We start from the raw sequence: 18037 nt of genomic DNA on the forward strand, positions 1-18037 counted from the left end.
TGTTTATTAATTATTACTAGTTCTACCGCACAACATCTAAAAAAGAGATGGTTATTAACGCAGCGACACGAATTAAGACTAAGACAGCTAAATTTTCACATACATCCATCGTCATTAAAATATTATGGAAATGTTCATTTTATGTTGGTGGTAAAACACACGAGCAAAACAAACATTTTTGATTTTTTTTATCACAGTCCTAAAAAACATCTATGAATGATTATAATCCCTTCGAAAACAGTTCTAAAGGTTTCTGCTTCGACATCATATCATTACGATGTTCACCTCATTGAAAAACCTCAACATCTCCGTGCCTAAAATTAAGCCAGTTTTAATTTCTGAACGTGGTCTGACTTCAATTTATCTCCGTATCATTAAAAACACTCTTATTTATGCTCTAAATCATCCGTGCGTAATAAAAATTATTGAAATTTGTTTTTCATGCGTAACAAGTTCGGTGTTCATTTTACCATCCTGTTCATTTTTTCACCCCTTCCCCTATGCCAAATGGTAAACAAACTTCATGCTGTTACATACATGTGACTTAGCAATCTGATTATAACCTTGCGTGTTATTTGTTTCTTTGCAACCACAGATTCAATTTCAATGTAACTTATTCATTTTGACAGCTCTAGGTTAAGTTACATGCAAGTAAAAATGCAACACCTATGTAATGTAAACAAAGCGTAAGTTACAATGTAATAGTTTAGTAACCATAATTAAAAATCATCAATAAGATATGCTACAAATTATCTGAAATGCAACGGCAATGTAATTTGTTTTATTTTTCTAAAATATTGCATTTGTTACCAGTGCTACTTGGGTAAGTAGCCGTTGTTGTAAGCTACTTGTAACAATATGTGCTGCTTGGGCGGTGTGCTCTGTGAGAGTTGCTGCTCTTGAATACTCTTTCGTACCAAACGAGAGAGCGAATATCAACATTCATAGGGCTCTCCGATTGCGATGTACCCCAAACTGTTATGGTTCACGAATTGTAACACTCTCGGATCAAAATCCAAACACTGGCCGATATATTCGTTTTGGACTCTTGATAACTGTAAGATTCAAGGAAAATTTGGATTTTAGACATAATTCGAGCTGTTCCTGAGCTGATAAATACAGTCCATACCTCATTAATTCCTGATTGTCATTCGTTTGTTGGCCATATAGAAAAGCAGACAAATGGCCCGTGATTTTAGTAGTCGGTTGTAAGAACCTAAGAATTTAAATTTTCACAACGAATACTTGCGGGCCACTTGACATCACAATCCAAAATCTGTTTGCGGGCCGCACAAAACGCTCTCGAGGGGGTGTTAAGGCGATAAAAGGGAAATTAATGTATTTGATTGTTGTTTTGCGGAAATAATGTACATTGTTTTTAGCCTTGCAAAGAAAGAAAAATCCTTGACTGACGAACGTGAGGTGATTGAAAGGTGGAAGCAACACTGCGATGAACATCTACATGTTTGCCACATGCGGTCGGGACACGACTCCGGACAATTTGGTCCAGAGGATGTGTGAAGACGAGTTTGGCTGGAATGCCGTTTCATCGACTATCACCCACATCGTCTCGGAACTCCAAAGGAGGTGGCGTGTGGACTCGAGGAGTGACTAGTGCAGACGCTAAACAACAGGTGGTCCAAGGGTTCGCAGTCGGCTACGTAGGTCATACCGGTGCCCTACGGTCGAAATTGACCCTTACAGCGATTAAGTGGCCGCGGGGAGAACATCCTGGTAGCGCTGCTGTCGTGGCGCCGGCCTACTGGGTGGATACGAGCCTCTGGTTGTTCGGGCAGGTGGAGGCCCCTTCGTCAGCAATCCCAGCTGGTGCAAGCTCATAGGGCCTGAGCCTTCAGTAGGTCAAATTGCGAAGCCCGCAGTATCAGTTCTTGATACCTGCGGTGCAGCTGGGCGCGGGCTTAGTGGTCGACCCTGCCCGCTTTCAGCGGACAACGGGAGGTGAGGAACATCCGGGAAGCTGGCAATGCGCCAGCATGTTACCTTGGTGGACCCCCCTAAGCGTGTCATCGATGTTCGTTGCTGCATGGCTACGCAGCTAATCTGGAGGATGCGATGTGCAATAGCCCCTCTCCGAAGCAATGCCTTCTTGGTGGTCCCGGAGAGATGAAGGGTTTGGCGGCAATGGAAATGGTTTAGTGGGTCTGGGGTGTAGTCCTGTTTACTGCTTGCATGTAGTAAATGGTCCCCAACCCCACACTCCCGGACCTCGGTCCGGAGTCTGTTGAGCAGATTATCCCCCCAGGTCCGCCTAGGAAGCAGTGTTGCGATAGACGGGGATACCTTCGAGGTTGTGGACGAGTTCGTCTACCTCGGATCCTTGTTGACGGCTGACAAAAATGTAAGTCGGGAAATACGAAGGTACATCATCAGCGGAAGTCGTGCCTACTATGGGCTCCAGAAGAAATTGCGGTCAAGAAAGATTCACCCAGCGCACCAAATGCACGATGTACAAAAGACCGGTAGTCCTCTATGGGCATGAGACGTGGACTATGTTCGAGGAGGACTTGCAAGCTCTTGGGGTTCGCCACGAATCCGGTCGGAACAAGAAGGCGTGGGGCGCAGCGAGCTAGGTGGATTGACCAGGTGCACCAGGACCTGGAGAGCGTGGGTCACAGTCGAGGATAGAGAGAAGCGGCCATGAACCGAGTGAATTGCCAAAATATTGTTGGCGAGGCTTTATCAAGATAATTGAAGTAAAGCCAAATGAGTAAGTAAGTAAGTAAGTAAGTAAGTAAGTAAGTAAGTCTACGAAGCGTAGCAAATGGGAGCGCAAGATTCTGGGCAGGTTGCTGGAATATTTAACTGGTTTTGAAGCAACTGCTGTTGGCTCTCCTCAATTCACAGATATACCGCAGTGTTTCAATGATATCGCAACGAATGATGACCGTGATCGTTGGATGGACGCTGTACTCGACGAACTCAAACTGATGCGATGGAGGCAAATCGTGTGTGGGAACTGATGAAACGACCATCAGGTGTTAAGCCCTTGAAATCCAAATGGGTATTCCGATTGAAGGAAAACGAATGTGTACAAGCAATTCGACACAAAGCAAGGTTAGTGGTGAAAGGATTTCTGCAACGTCCTGAAATCGATTATGAAGAAACGTTTGCTCCTGTGGCTCGCTTGGCAACGGTATGCGTGGTGCTCGCTGTGGCCGTACGATTTGGGTTTTATCTACATTAAATGGATGTGAAGACGGCCTTTCTCCATGGCAACCTGAAGGAAGAGCTGTACATGGAGGTACCGGATGGAGTGAAGGCAGCGCCAGGAACGGTATACAAACTATTGAAGTCAATAGGATCCTAAAATGTTTGACAAAAATTTGTATGTATTAAATAACGCGATAGAGCGTGTTCTTGCAATCACTTCGGCAAATTTTCCCGCTCATAGAACGGCTATATCATATTTTAATTTGAATTTTGACACTTTTGATCATGTTTAACGTTAACCTAGTCGACAAAAACGCCACAGGGGCTGAACGTTTTTACACTGGGGTTGTTCCTATCTGACATTTCGGAAGAAACACGGAGAACAAAATACACCCAAAATTTGAGTTTAAAGCAAGAGGTGTGACAAAATCTCAAAAAAAAAATGTTTGTTTTTTGCTGGAAACCAACGAAAAGCATTTAAAAATTGAGTAAACGTGTGTTTTTGGCCAAAACTTAAGCGTTTTGTACTAAAATTTGGACAGGGTTTTAGGACCCTATTTACGGACTGAAACAGTCTCCACGATGCAGGAATGAAAAACTCAATACGGTTTTGCTGAAGCTAGGTTTTTCAAGATCCAAAAGAGGTTTTTGCCTGTACACTTCAACAAATGAGAACGACGGAATCTAATTGGTGCTGTATGTAGACGATTTCGGCCCTGGCATCAGCAAGGCAATCGCTATGGGGCACAGTCCCACTGTGTTCCAAGTTAAAAATACAAGCCATCATAGACTGTACAAATGTTTGCCTTCAAAGGAACTACAGGTTTTCAAAGATCTGTATTTTCTCAGAGCAGCTTTGAATGCTCTAAAGGCATTAATATGTCGATCAAAGTTAGTGTGGGAATGCATTCTTTCTCTGAAGGGTAATAGACTTTATGAAAAGAGTAGAGCCCAATTGGGATATTTGATGAGTACTAGATAAAACATGGGCCATACCACAATATTCATAAATACTGGAAGCACTAGTCAAAATAGCTCTACAGACGAGGGATAAAAATGTAGACGATTTACTGATCATTGGCAGAAACATTCGAACCATTGAACACCTGAAGCAACAATTGGTCGGTGTTCAGACAGACCGGACCAAGTGTTTTTAATGGCTTCGGGAAAACGTGCCCAAAATATTTGACAGATTGCAACGCAGTGAAAACGTCTACGGAAAAAGGATTACAGTTGAGTTATGCATGGAAGCAGAACGAATGAATCCTGATGCTATGGGCTAAACCTGATATTTGTTTTACCGTAAGTTACCTTGGACGTTAAGAAACAGAATTCGGTGGATCATCATTGGCAGGCCTTGAAGCGTGTTGTGAGTTACCTGAAGGGCACCAGCGAGCTTGGTTTGCTCTACAAGCGGAATGAATCATCAGCTCCGTTGATTGGCTTTGTGGACGCAGATTGAGCATCAGATCAAGAAGATCGAAAATCCGTATCTGGCTTTGTCTTCAAGGTGTTCGGATCAAACGTATCGGGGGCAAGTAGAAAACTGAAATTCGAGGGCTAGCGTTTCTTTTACATAACATTACGTATACGTAAAAAATGCTTCGTTGTATGCGTGAATATTTTGAAATTCATTAGCAAGTAAGTATTTCATCATTGTACTTCTTAATTTCTTGCTCCGCTCACATGTGCTCATCGTCTTCCTCACCTTCGCTCTTAGCCTCTCAAAACCTCGTTGGGTGTCGTTTACGCATTCGTGACGCCGATCATTAGGGGTATTATTGTTCCCACCCAAATCGCGCTGCAAAACCCTCCGCCGCCATCCGTCTCGCGAGAGAAGGGTTGCGCAAATTTATTGCATGGTGGTTCAAATTTACGAGTTTGATTAACCGGGCTTCCATTACTGCGACGACGACGATGACGACGGACGTTGACTGCGAAGAAAGGGTTGCTTCTCAAAACAACCAACTTATACCTAAGCTCCGACAACAATTGCGTTGTGGCACACATGCGAATGGGAGAAGAAAAATACGCGCCAATAAATATTGCACAAGACAACGGAAAAGGGGTGTGGCCAAAGCGAATTTTTCATTTTGAAAATTAATGGCTTCGCCAATACTCTTGTCTGCACACCAGCACCAGGCACGAAACGACAATCAGTGGAGCGCGCGGAAATTGAGACAAAAGACGGTCATATTTCACACCCTTTAGTTGGGCTGATTATATTGTATGGTTTTGAACGGTTTGTACTATACATGTATAGATAGGATATTTAACAGTATTAATTTATAAGTTATTCATAGTTCGCAAGTATTGCTATTAGTGGTTCCACGGATAGCGATCTGCATACTTGTAATCTAGATGACATTATAAAGCAATAAAAGAATACACACTCCCCGACGGGGAATTGAACCCCGGTCTCCCGCGTGACAGGCGGGGATACTGACCACTATACTATCGAGGACGATATATAATTGAGTGAAGCAACATATTTTTCATACATTTGACCGAAAAAAATATTCTTTTGCTTTTATGTCAAAAGGGAAGAAAAAACAAGATTGTTTTAGACGACAACAAAAACCTAAGGAGGTGTTAAAAATAAAGTTTTATTTTTATCACTTTTCTTAGTTACAACATTTGGATGACCAACACAAAATTCATAAACCTTTTTTTCGAAATCAAACGGATTCCATTTTTTGTTTTCAAATAATTGCTGAGTAGAGCATGTAATGGAACAAAAAATGCAATATAAGAAATTCATAACGCAACAATTGGTCTTGCACACAACTTTTATCCTAACTCATCTCAGTTATTTAGTATTCTAAGAAAGTGCTGCCAACTCCAAATATGATGTGGCGAAAAACGCGTCATAACGTTTAACTAGTGCAGTTATTTGAAAATGACTCGACATAAAAATATTTAGTATAAGAAAAAGTTTTTGTTAAAAATACTTTTTTCCTACAAATTTCCTATCTTGCAATGTATTGGCAGTAAATATAATAATAAAGCAAAAGGCAAAAGGCTTTTATTTGTAAAAGGCAAAGGGCAAAAGGCAAAAGGCAAAAGGCAAAAGGCAAAAGGCAAAAGGCAAAAGGCAAAAGGCAAAAGGCAAAAGGCAAAAGGCAAAAGGCAAAAGAAGGCAAAAGGCAAAAGGCAAAAGGCAAAAGGCAAAAGGCAAAAGGCAAAAGGCAAAAGGCAAAAGGCAAAAGGCAAAAGGCAAAAGGCAAAAGGCAAAAAGGCAAAAGGCAAAGGCAAAAGGCAAAAGGCACAAAGGCAAAAAGGCAAAAGGCAAAAGGCAAAAGGCAAAAGGCAAAAGGCAAAGGCAAAAGGCAAAGGCAAAAGGCAAAAGGCAAAGGCAAAAGGCAAAAGGCAAAAGGCAAAAGGCAAAAGGCAAAAGGCAAAAAGGCAAAAGGCAAAAGGCAAAAGGCAAAAGGCAAAAGGCAAAGGCAAAAGGCAAAAGGCAAAAGGCAAAAGGCAAAAGGCAAAAGGCAAAAGGCAAAGGCAAAAGGCAAAAAGGCAAAAGGCAAAAGGCAAAAGGCAAAAGGCAAAAGGCAAAAGGCAAAAGGCAAAAGGCAAAGCAAAAGGCAAAAGGCAAAAGGCAAAAGGCAAAAGGCAAAAGGCAAAAGGCAAAAGGCAAAAGGCAAAGGCAAAAGGCAAAAGGCAAAAGGCAAAAGGCAAAAGGCAAAAGGCAAAAGGCAAAAGGCAAAAGGCAAAAGGCAAAAGGCAAAAGGCAAAAGGCAAAAGGCAAAAGGCAAAAGGCAAAAGGCAAAAGGCAAAAGGCAAAAGGCAAAAGGCAAAAGGCAAAAGGCAAAAGGCAAAAGGCAAAAGGCAAAAGGCAAAAGGCAAAAGGCAAAAGGCAAAAGGCAAAAGGCAAAAGGCAAAAGGCAAAGGCAAAAGGCAAAAGGCAAAAGGCAAAAGGCAAAAGGCAAAAGGCAAAAGGCAAAAGGCAAAAGGCAAAAGGCAAAAGGCAAAAGGCAAAAGGCAAAAGGCAAAAGGCAAAAGGCAAAGGCAAAAGGCAAAAGGCAAAAGGCAAAAGGCAAAAGGCAAAAGGCAAAAGGCAAAAGGCAAAAGGCAAAAGGCAAAAGGCAAAAGGCAAAAGGCAAAGGCAAAAGGCAAAAGGCAAAAGGCAAAAGGCAAAAGGCAAAAGGCAAAAGGCAAAAGGCAAAAGGCAAAAGGCAAAAGGCAAAAGGCAAAAGGCAAAAGGCAAAAGGCAAAAGGCAAAAGGCAAAAGGCAAAAGGCAAAAGGCAAAAGGCAAAAGGCAAAAGGCAAAAGGCAAAAGGCAAAAGGCAAAAGGCAAAAGGCAAAAGGCAAAAGGCAAAAGGCAAAAGGCAAAAGGCAAAAGGCAAAAGGCAAAAGGCAAAAGGCAAAAGGCAAAGGCAAAAGGCAAAAGGCAAAAGGCAAAAGGCAAAAGGCAAAAGGCAAAAGGCAAAAGGCAAAAGGCAAAAGGCAAAAGGCAAAAGGCAAAAGGCAAAAGGCAAAAGGCAAAAGGCAAAAGGCAAAAGGCAAAAGGCAAAAGGCAAAAGGCAAAAGGCAAAAGGCAAAAGGCAAAAGGCAAAAGGCAAAAGGCAAAAGGCAAAAGGCAAAAGGCAAAAGGCAAAAGGCAAAAGGCAAAAGGCAAAAGGCAAAAGGCAAAAGGCAAAAGGCAAAAGGCAAAGGCAAAAGGCAAAAGGCAAAAGGCAAAAGGCAAAAGGCAAAAGGCAAAGGCAAAAGGCAAAAGGCAAAAGGCAAAAGGCAAAAGGCAAAAGGCAAAAGGCAAAAGGCAAAAGGCAAAGGGCAAAAGGCAAAAGGCAAAAGGCAAAAGGCAAAGGCAAAAGGCAAAAGGCAAAAGGCAAAAGGCAAAAGGCAAAGGCAAAAGGCAAAAGGCAAAAGGCAAAGGCAAAAGGCAAAAGGCAAAAGGCAAAAGGCAAAAGGCAAAAGGCAAAAGGCAAAAGGCAAAAGGCAAAAGGCAAAAGGCAAAAGGCAAAAGGCAAAAGGCAAAAGGCAAACAAAGGCAAAAGGCAAAGGCAAAAGGCAAAAGGCAAAAGGCAAAAGGCAAAAGGCAAAAGGCAAAGGCAAAAGGCAAAAGGCAAAAGGCAAAAGGCAAAAGGCAAAAGGCAAAAGGCAAAGGCAAAAGGCAAAAGGCAAAAGGCAAAAGGCAAAAGGCAAAAGGCAAAAGGCAAAAGGCAAAAGGCAAAAGGCAAAAGGCAAAAGGCAAAAGGCAAAAGGCAAAAGGCAAAAGGCAAAAGGCAAAAGGCAAAAGGCAAAAGGCAAAAGGCAAAGGCAAAAGGCAAAAGGCAAAAGGCAAAAGGCAAAAGGCAAAAGGCAAAAGGCAAAAGGCAAAAGGCAAAAGGCAAAAGGCAAAAGGCAAAGGCAAAAGGCAAAAGGCAAAAGGCAAAAGGCAAAAGGCAAAAGGCAAAAGGCAAAAGGCAAAAGGCAAAGGCAAAAGGCAAAAGGCAAAAGGCAAAGGCAAAAGGCAAAAGGCAAAGAAAAGGCAAAGGCAAAAGGCAAAAGGCGAAAGGCGAAAGGCAAAAGGCAAAAGGCAAAAGGCAAAAGGCAAAAGGCAAAGGCAATTCCTAATCTCAATTCCTGATCCTAATTATATTTTTCTCGAGTCAAAATGAAATTCCTTTTTCATTAAATCGCAGTCCTCGATAGTATAGTGGTCAGTATCCCCGCCTGTCACGCGGGAGACCGGGGTTCAATTCCCCGTCGGGGAGAATATGTTTGTTTTTTTTTTTCGGCGAGGTGATGGCATTTTAATGGTCTGATAAAAATAGAACCGTTGACAAGCCACGAAACATTTTTTTTTAATATCAGCTGCCCTTTCCGCCACGTCCAGATGAAATTTTGAAAATTATAATGAAGTAACCAGAGCCTTGTAAAGTCTCAGTGGTTCATGAATGCCATCTGATCCCCTCAATAAGCAGCCCCCCCCCCCCTAGTGCAATTTTTGTAATAAACCTGATAGGGGGAAATTGTAATCAAGCTGCTCAACAGTCGAATTCATAAAAATGAATTCTGTGCCGAAACCCGGGATTGAACCGGGGACATTTAGATCTTCAGTCTAACGCTCTCCCAACTGAGCTATTTCGGCTACACATTATATCAAAAAATATTATTAGATTTATTTTCTAAAATTTTATTATTTTGTCGAGGTTGTCGATGGCAAGTCTCAAAAATGTTAAAACAATATTCATTCGTTGATTTTTAAAAAATATGTGGTTTTTGGAATCCGATTTGGAATTCTTATTTTTCCGAGATTCTAAGGAATTTTTGAATGTAAATAACCGGCTGGACTCACACGACACACAGCGATGTGGCGGCACATGCAGATATTCAGCTATCAATATGAAACTCCTAACGAAAACGCTTCAACATTAAACATTGATAACTCACAGATTGATGTTAGAAACCAGTACCTTACTTTAGATTGCTGGATAGATTTGTTTCACTAGGATGAAATTGTAAATCATGGCTTTCAATTGAAGTGATTCCTTTCCGATTCAAAAGATTGTTTTTATTCTTTGTGGATTATATTTTAGATGAAAATTACCTTTCAGTTATAGGAATTGATGTTCAACAGACTGATCACATGTCATATCTAACAATGAGAATTCGAACCAATGTTTTTGTACTTAACTAATAAATTATCGTCGTGTTTAATATTCACACCATTTGTTTATGTCAGCTAAAAACAATCAAGCATTCATCATTAATAGATCCACTTCATGAAAAGTCTAGTTAAAATTTCATATTGCAAACTATAAAATCCAAGAATACAGTACTGATCTGATTTTGTCAGCCCCTTTTTATGAAGTACGTTTTGCTCTCATGCATGAATTCATGAATTCATTATGCATTGTATTGCAAAGCTTCAGACAATTCGGTCGAGAAAAACCCTCCATGTCAAAGCGAATCATGAAAGAGCCCATGTATACACTAGAACTAGAACTAGAACTAGAACTATAGCTCTGCACTCTATGTTGAGTTATTTCATACATTACAATTCTGTAAATTTTGTCAGTGGAAAATCATCCAAAGATATTATATAAATTAAAATTTATTGAACTAGTTTAAAACTTATGAACAAAATAAAAATAAATAAATTTGAATTGATTTGTCACAGTGTCCAAGATAGTCTTTTTGTTTGACTTGAAGGACACAATTTTTACGCTCATATTTTACTACGTTTGAATCCTTATAAGCTTGGTCAAAGCATGATAACTTGTAAATCATACGCCTTTATGATTGTCTCAAATGGATTACCTGCTTTGCTTTTGTCCATAGGGTTTTGTTCTTCTTCGTCGTAAGCGCTACTATTCGTCGTATCAAACTTCAAATGTTCCACTACGGCGGATATTCTAACTTACCTGCAACATAGATTCATTATCCAAGTGTAATTTTGTGAAAACTGTTATGGTTTGTACACTTGTACACCAAAAATGCAATAAAACTACTGTATTTCGGTAAATAACTTCAATTCAGTTATCCACTTTGCACTTTTTCACCGAAATCGCATGGACGAACACGAATTGAGAGAAATGCTTAGCGATCGACTGAGCCACACCACTTTCCAACACAAGTTTCTTCCCACCCCCGTGGGTGACTTACTTTGTCGGGCACTTATTTTCACTATGGAAAACCTTCGTACTTCTTCACTGAAGGATTTCATTCCAATCACACGCCGTAAAACTTCAATAAATCACGAAATTTTACTAAATTTCCTCAACCGCCGCGTATAATTGAGAATGTAAACAAAGTTTAATCCGTCATACTGAGAAAAAAAAAGCTTGTGCGCATCAATGTGTGCGCGACGCTCGACGTAAAAATACGGTTCCTTTGATTGTGCTGTTTTCGCTGTACTGTGAGCAAATGCCATAATTGTACGGTCAAAAGGAATTGTGTTCATATGTTTGGGCTGAATTTTGATAACGAACAATGAATTTTAAAGGAAATTAGTATATTCCATCATGCTGAAGGAATGGAGGGAGATGCCAGTAGATCTATATATTCTAGTAAAACATTGCAGATTCAGATTGCAGTAAGTTCATCGAAAGTATTTATCATTTGTGGTTGGTTGGTAAACCAGATCAAGCAGCAGAACGGTGCCCCGACAGACCGTTATTATGAAAAAAAATTGTCCATCAAATCTGAGTACAAGGCTCGGTTTTTGAGGTCATTCTGCATCTCTGGGCCAATTTTCAAAAAAAAAAAAACCCTAGGAGGAATCTCAAGAAATATTGATTTGAAGTTTTTGACTAAAAATTTCGATATAAACCATATTAATACTACGCAATAGCACTGAAAAAACCTACAAAACACTCAAAAAATTGGCCAAACTGTTCTAAAATAGTATACAATTGATACTGTTGTTACATTTAGAAATATTTACAACTGACAACTTACCGGAGTGCCTTAAGTATGTTTTTTTACAGTTTAATGGCCTAAATTTAATTGATTGTTTTATTTCTACGTTAAAGCGATTGAAATAATACAAAATAATAAATTTACAATTACTAATGTTGTGCTTTCGATAAAACAAGGATCTTTAAATAAATGTGACATAATAATAGTCAGAAGATAAGCCATGTGATTACTGATATAGTCGATTAGAGAAAGTATCAAACGTTTGTTTAAAACCTGGAATGATTTGGTTGCTCTGGTACGCTCACGTCAATGAACTTAAGCGGATGTCTTTCACGGAGCCGCTGACCCCCACCTGAATCATGTAACTTTTTATTCCGGCATTCGCACTTAATGACCATTTCATTGAAGTTTGTCTATTTTAGTCGCTTAATAGTATTCGCTCCTGTTCTTAAATAAATATGGTTGGAGAGACAAGAATCAGCGTTTTATACAGGACAAATTGACAATGATGTTTCATTTGGGCATGCTTGCATCAAAGATATCAGATGTATATGCTAGAACAAAAAAAATCTGAAAACCTGTGTGAATATTCAAGTTGAAACTTCTTGTTCATGGGAACTTAGCGATGACAGCGCCACCACGATGTTGCTACTTGTGTTGCCATTCAAAATTACCATTAATGGTATTACACAGTTTTACAATCGGACTTCAACGTCTGTTATCTGTGCTTGCATTCATCGTTGCACTCTTTGCATTAATATTGAAAACTGATTTACATTTCGAAAAACTGTTCAGTGTTGTACGATAAAGGATTGCAAGCCAGACAACCATGTACGTATAACGAAATCACCTGGAGGCAGTTGAACCTTGTGAACTTGAAGCGAGTTTTGCTCACGTACAGTGCATGGACTGTTTTTAGTGGGTCGTTGGTGGTGCGGCATCTCCACACTTCCTGAGTTACCTTCTCATGGGTTTGGTTGCAGATTACCCCTTTGTAAAAAAAACTGGCAATTTTAATCAAGATTGATCTAACATAATCTAGGGTTATATTGAAAACCGATATTCGCACAACCGAGCTCGTGAAAAAAAAACTAACCTTCAATCAGTCAGATAAGATTAGTTTCGTGATGGTTTTATCATGGTTTCGAAGTACAGTACTGAAATTATTACTTTGGAGAAAGGGATACTTTTTTACCTATCAATGAAAATGGAGTAATGCGACATTCAGGATTTGAGAAATGCCACAATAGATCAAAATAATGGTCCAGTGGCTCATCCAAGCAGATGAAATAAAAAAGTGTTGTACGTATTCTTCATCAAAAATATAGTGGTACTTCTTGACACTAAGGAGGGCTTCAAAGATGATTTCACAGAGTGAACTGAAAATCTAGTGCAGACTGAAGTATACAAAGAAGTTTCGAAAGATATTGTCACATAAGTGTTCACGAAAGTCTATACAAAAATCTCCTCAGAAGTGTCCATAGAAGTTTTCCAAGATGTTTCCACAATAGTCGCCAAAGAACACACACTGAAGGATACACAAACGTTCTCCACAGAAATGTCTGTAAAGTTTTCAGAACTGAAAAATTTCATAAAATTATTAAATTAATTGTTAATGTTGTCAATTAATCACACAAAGGAAAGTTGACAATCACTTTCAGCAAACTCTGCTTCTTAAACGAGATTCAGCAAACAATTTTGCACCAGAAGGAAATAATAGGATTTATCCTTGTCATCCTCCTGGCCTTCAAAATGTCCATCTTTGCAAAACTTCGACAATGTCCCTCCGACGCAGCTCGTTATTACCGGATCGAACAAGAAGGCGTAATTACCGGAGAAATCTGGGCGCAACGGACGGCTAGATTTGTCCTCCTGCTAAATTCAAAGTGACAGTTCACGATGGTTCCAATACATCTTGGGCGGGCGGTGAGCAACATGGAACGCAAGAAGATCATAATGATTATGGCAGACTGTAATAGCAAAAGAGCGGAGAATCCTTATGTTTATGCAATTTACAAATTAACAGGATTATTATTACTGCCACCCAACCATGGTTTGTGGGGATCGAAGACGACAAGACGGAACCATGACCATGACCGAAGATGATGGCATTTCTTCGTAAGATTTTGCAGATCCCAATCTTCGAACGGAGAGGAAAAGACAAATGTATCGTTTTCCCTGCGTATGCTTCCTTAACAGAGGGTGTAATGAGATTTAAATTAGTGCGAGGACATTTTCGATTGGAAAGGGTCACTTCCTTTCCGGTGTAATGCAGACAAAGCAAGATCTTAAAGATGCAACTACATTATGGATGAGGGGTTGTCTGTTTGATCCAAGGGAAAGGGCGAATCGTGCTTAGCAAGCAATAAAACTTCAAAGAAACTACCGTTGTATGCCCTCGAGAGAGAGAGCACACCTTTCGCAATGGACTGCTTTCTTCCCGGGCGCACCTTTCAGGGTTAATTAAATTCCCTTCATTTCACGCATCCCAAGCGGAAAAGCAAATATCTCTTTCGAAATCGAAAGAGCTTCTTGCAAAGTGCCTTGCCAATGCCAATCATTCCGCTGCTTGGGGGGTGGATAACATCCTTGAAGGAAGGGATTTTCTTGTACTCGCTGAACATTGCTTGGGGCAGTGTTTCCCAAAGGTGGGAGACAGAATTGCGTGTCGTGAGGGCCGGCGTCGGTATTGTTTGTGCTGTACGTACACATATTTTCACTGCTTGAGGTAAATTACATGAAGTATTATGACAGTATTTCTCAGTGCTACAAAAACACTACTTTTATACCTATTGATCCCTTTTTGATCCTTGTTTAGACCCGTGCCTTTGGTGTTTCATTGGACCCGTTGGCGAAAGCTAGCGGTAATAAACCTTCTTGGACACCGTCTTGGGAACAAGCCTCATAGAAGGTCACGTCTTCTTTCGTTTGTACACTAAACATGGTTGCAACTACGAACAAAAGGAAGGGTGAATATCTGAATTCACAACTCCCTTCCAAAAAAGTGAGTTTTAAACCGTGCCAAAAATGGAAGAAAGGACGTTTCTCCAGAATGTGTGCTTTCTTCCAAGGGTGAAATAGGTAATGTTTAATATTGCATCGAAATGAGCAATCAGTTTGATACTTTATACAAATCTTCGAACATCAAATCGGAGCAGCCTCTAGCCCTGGTTCTTTGATTCAAGTGAGGAAGCAAAGAGTGCCGACTTTTGTGATCAGTTGATCCGAATTTAGGGGATTTAGGCAGGAGATCTTGAATTTCATTAGGGGAGTCAAGGTTTCGTTTCAAATCACAAAGAAAGGAGACTGTCACGTATTGCCGGAAACTCTTAAAAATCGCGAACTTCTTCTCAAGCATCTTGGAGAGAAGAAGTACATATGTTACTAATGACGACAAAACTGAACGTTTGTTCAAGGTAGTCGTAAAAGGTCTTTCAAGTGAATATAAGTCACCTGAAGAGATCAAAAATGGAATAAATGATTTATTTAAATTTTCCCCAATCCAAGTAATCATTATTGTTGATGCAAATGTTTGCCCACCATGCTTTGTGTCGATGCTACCAATCTACTCGAATGGCGAGTGAGCCAGCGAAAAGGTTGTAGGCTCTATAAGAATGGGTTACCACATTCAAGATGTTGCGCATGGAATTCCTAAAATAATGTAACACTCTATTTGCGCATAGATCACTTATAATCCAACCAACGGATTGTTTTGAACGGTTCAGTGGCTCAGCGCCTCGCAATGGATGACTTAACTGAACCGAGCAAACGAGCAAAATAGCGGTTCACTCTCTGTAGCGCGACATGCATCGTGTCGTAGCTTTGGTATCTTTCGCTCTCTCATTGTTCTCCTGAAACTCACGTTATACTCACTCGGCCGTTTCCCCTACCCGCATTAAAAGGAAAAAGCAAAATTTGCTTTGTCATTCAAGTGGGCACAGTATGCAACTGGGCGGGGCGAATCAGTTATTTGGCTGTGTATGCTCTGAGAGAGCGGAGCTGCATGTGTGCCGTGGCGCGCATAGCAAGGCACATGTCAAGCGTTATAATAAAGCGGAGAAACGAACGAAGGAGAATAGAGGACAAGAATCGATTTATACTTTTTCCGGGTCACTTTTTGACTGACTGCTGATCAAATGAACCGACTGTCGCAAAAAAAAAAAAAAAATACGGATCACTCGTTCTTTCAAGTGATCCGGATCTTTTGAACGGCTCCGTTTCCTTTTACACATCTGTAGTGTAGTCTATAGTTTAAATTAATCGTTAAATGAAGTGTGTAATAAATGTTGAGCTAGCGCAATAAAGTGTTTTAAAGTACAAAACGCGTAATTACCTGTGTTAGAGTGCCAAGAAGATACTTGCCCGATTCGGGGACACCTACAAACCTACCCCGGGAGCAACAGACTTCGGAAATCATCCCACCCTAAACAAAATCTAGACGATCACGGAACCTTTGGTGGAACACTTGGTAAAGGTCACAACATTTGGTGCCGTGACCAGGATCAATGTTCCAATGAACCGACGCGGCGTCGGTAAGGTCATTTTTGAGTCTACGGACTTGGTGCATTGAACTTTGCTACAAAGGACTTCCGCCATTACACCATTTGGCGGTTTCGAGTCGGCTTGATGACGCTGTGGTCTCCGCCGATTGTCTATGTTCATATTCTCTCGTTGATTATTTGTGGCTTGATTTTTTTTGCGGCTGACTTGTAGGGCCTGACATCACTCGCCTAGATTTCCGGAGGACCGTTCCACTGTCTACTAGAATCTTTCCTAGGATGTTTATTTGTAATAATTCAAAACTAAAAAATTGCTTCTCCGGGAATTCTCCTGCTAAATACTAAACCAACTAAAGGATTTTTAAAGTATCGGAAATTGCATCAATCTGCCGTCTAAACGGTCTTTATATGCATGCATTGCATATAGTATGTGTAACAAACTTACTGTCCTAATCGTGAAGTATGTTTATCAGCAAAAAGCAATAAATTTTCGTTGTTATAAAACTTTTCAGGGGTCTTAAAATTATGAAGCGTTGAGTAGGAAAAACTCAACTGTCAATACAACTTACTGTTCCGATGCTTGTGGATTGTAGTGTAGGCCAATCGCTTCCAGTCGCCCTGTACGTTAAGTATTCTTAAGTCCTCCTCAACTGCAAAAAGCCATCGTGTGCGCGGTCTACCATGATGTCGGCGGTCTCGTCCGGGTTCTTTGTTGAATAGTTGAGTATTTTTCGCAGTACTTTATATTTAAACACTCCCAAAGCACTCCGGTCGACTTCCTTCAATGTCCATGATTCATGGCCATATAGGACAACCGGATGGATCAGTGTCTTGTATAACGCGAGTTTTGTTTCCATTTGCAGGCTATGGGACTTCAGCTGGTTACGGAGTCCGTAGAAAGCCCGACTCGCAGCTGCAATACGTCTTTTCATCTCACGGGTAACATCAATATCGCAATTCACTCACTTTCGTGTTTGAGAAGTTCAGCTGGGAGCCAGGCAGCCTTGTTGTTCTCCAGCCCATTGATAGCTTTTTTCACCTCATCTAGCGTTGGAGGTTCTACAGTCTGTCTACCTTCATAGATTTGGATTCTGATACCAGAATCACTTTCGTCACCTCAGTTCAACAATGGCTCAAAATAATCGAAATAATTCCATGTGACGGCCTTCATTGTTTCGTACGTCAGAAAGTTTCCTTTGAGGTCGTTGCCTAGGTGGGAGACAGTGCTGTTTTTCTCCACACACCATTGACAGACTCGTAGAACCGTCGCATGTCGTTCTGTTTCAAGGCTTCTTGCGCCTGAGCAATTACTGCTACTTTTTCCTTCTGCGATGAATACATTTTTCGGCTGCCCTTGCTTCTTTGTACCGCTCTCTGCTCTGACGGGTACCAGACACCAGCATCCGGCTTCTAGCCAGGTTCTTCTCGTCCGTCATTCTCTGGTACTCATCGTTAAACCAACCGTTCCTTGCTCTTCGTTGAGCAGTACCTACCACTTCTCGCGCTACTGTGCTCACCGCTCCGTGGACTGTCTCCCGAAGATAGCTGAGGTTGATGCTCGCGTTGATTTCGCTAATCCGCTCGTCGAGGTTTTGATGGTAATCCACTGCTATACCATCTGCTGACAGGCGTTGGATATTGAAACGCAACGATTGTCGATTTCTAGAACTCGAATCGTTTGATCATCGCGCTCGAATTTTGCTTACAACGAGATAGTGGTCTAGGTCGATATGAGACCCCTGAAAGTTCTAACATCGATGACATCGGAAAAATGTCGGTCGTCTACCAGAACATGGTCGATTTGGTTGCCAAGTTCGCCATTTGGGTGTCGCCAGGTGTGCTTACGGATATTCTTGCGTGCTAAGTAGGTGCTACTGATGGCCATCCTCCTGGTGGCAGCGAAGTTCACTAAACGTAGGCCGTTGTCGTTGGTAACGGAGCGAAGGCTCTCCGTACCAAGAATAGGGCGGAAGAAGTCCTTTCTTCCGACCTGCGCATTAGCGTCACCGATGACAATTTT

At 41.0% G+C, this 18037-nt stretch overlaps 3 non-coding genes across 3 annotated transcripts; 1 reads left to right on the forward strand and 2 right to left on the reverse strand.

Moving 5' to 3' along the window:
- Positions 1-5563: 5563 nt before the first annotated feature.
- Trnad-guc lies at positions 5564-5635 on the reverse strand. Its single transcript has one exon. It is a non-coding gene; the product is annotated as a tRNA-Asp (tRNA).
- Positions 5636-8796: 3161 nt separating this feature from the next.
- Positions 8797-8868, forward strand: Trnad-guc. The gene has a single exon. It is a non-coding gene; the product is annotated as a tRNA-Asp (tRNA).
- A 304-nt stretch (positions 8869-9172) lies between these two features.
- Trnaf-gaa lies at positions 9173-9245 on the reverse strand. Its single transcript has one exon. It is a non-coding gene; the product is annotated as a tRNA-Phe (tRNA).
- Positions 9246-18037: the final 8792 nt, after the last annotated feature.

The sequence above is a fragment of the Aedes aegypti genome, chromosome 3 (assembly GCF_002204515.2).
Source record: "Aedes aegypti strain LVP_AGWG chromosome 3, AaegL5.0 Primary Assembly, whole genome shotgun sequence".
Classification (NCBI taxonomy): Eukaryota; Metazoa; Arthropoda; class Insecta; order Diptera; family Culicidae; genus Aedes; species Aedes aegypti.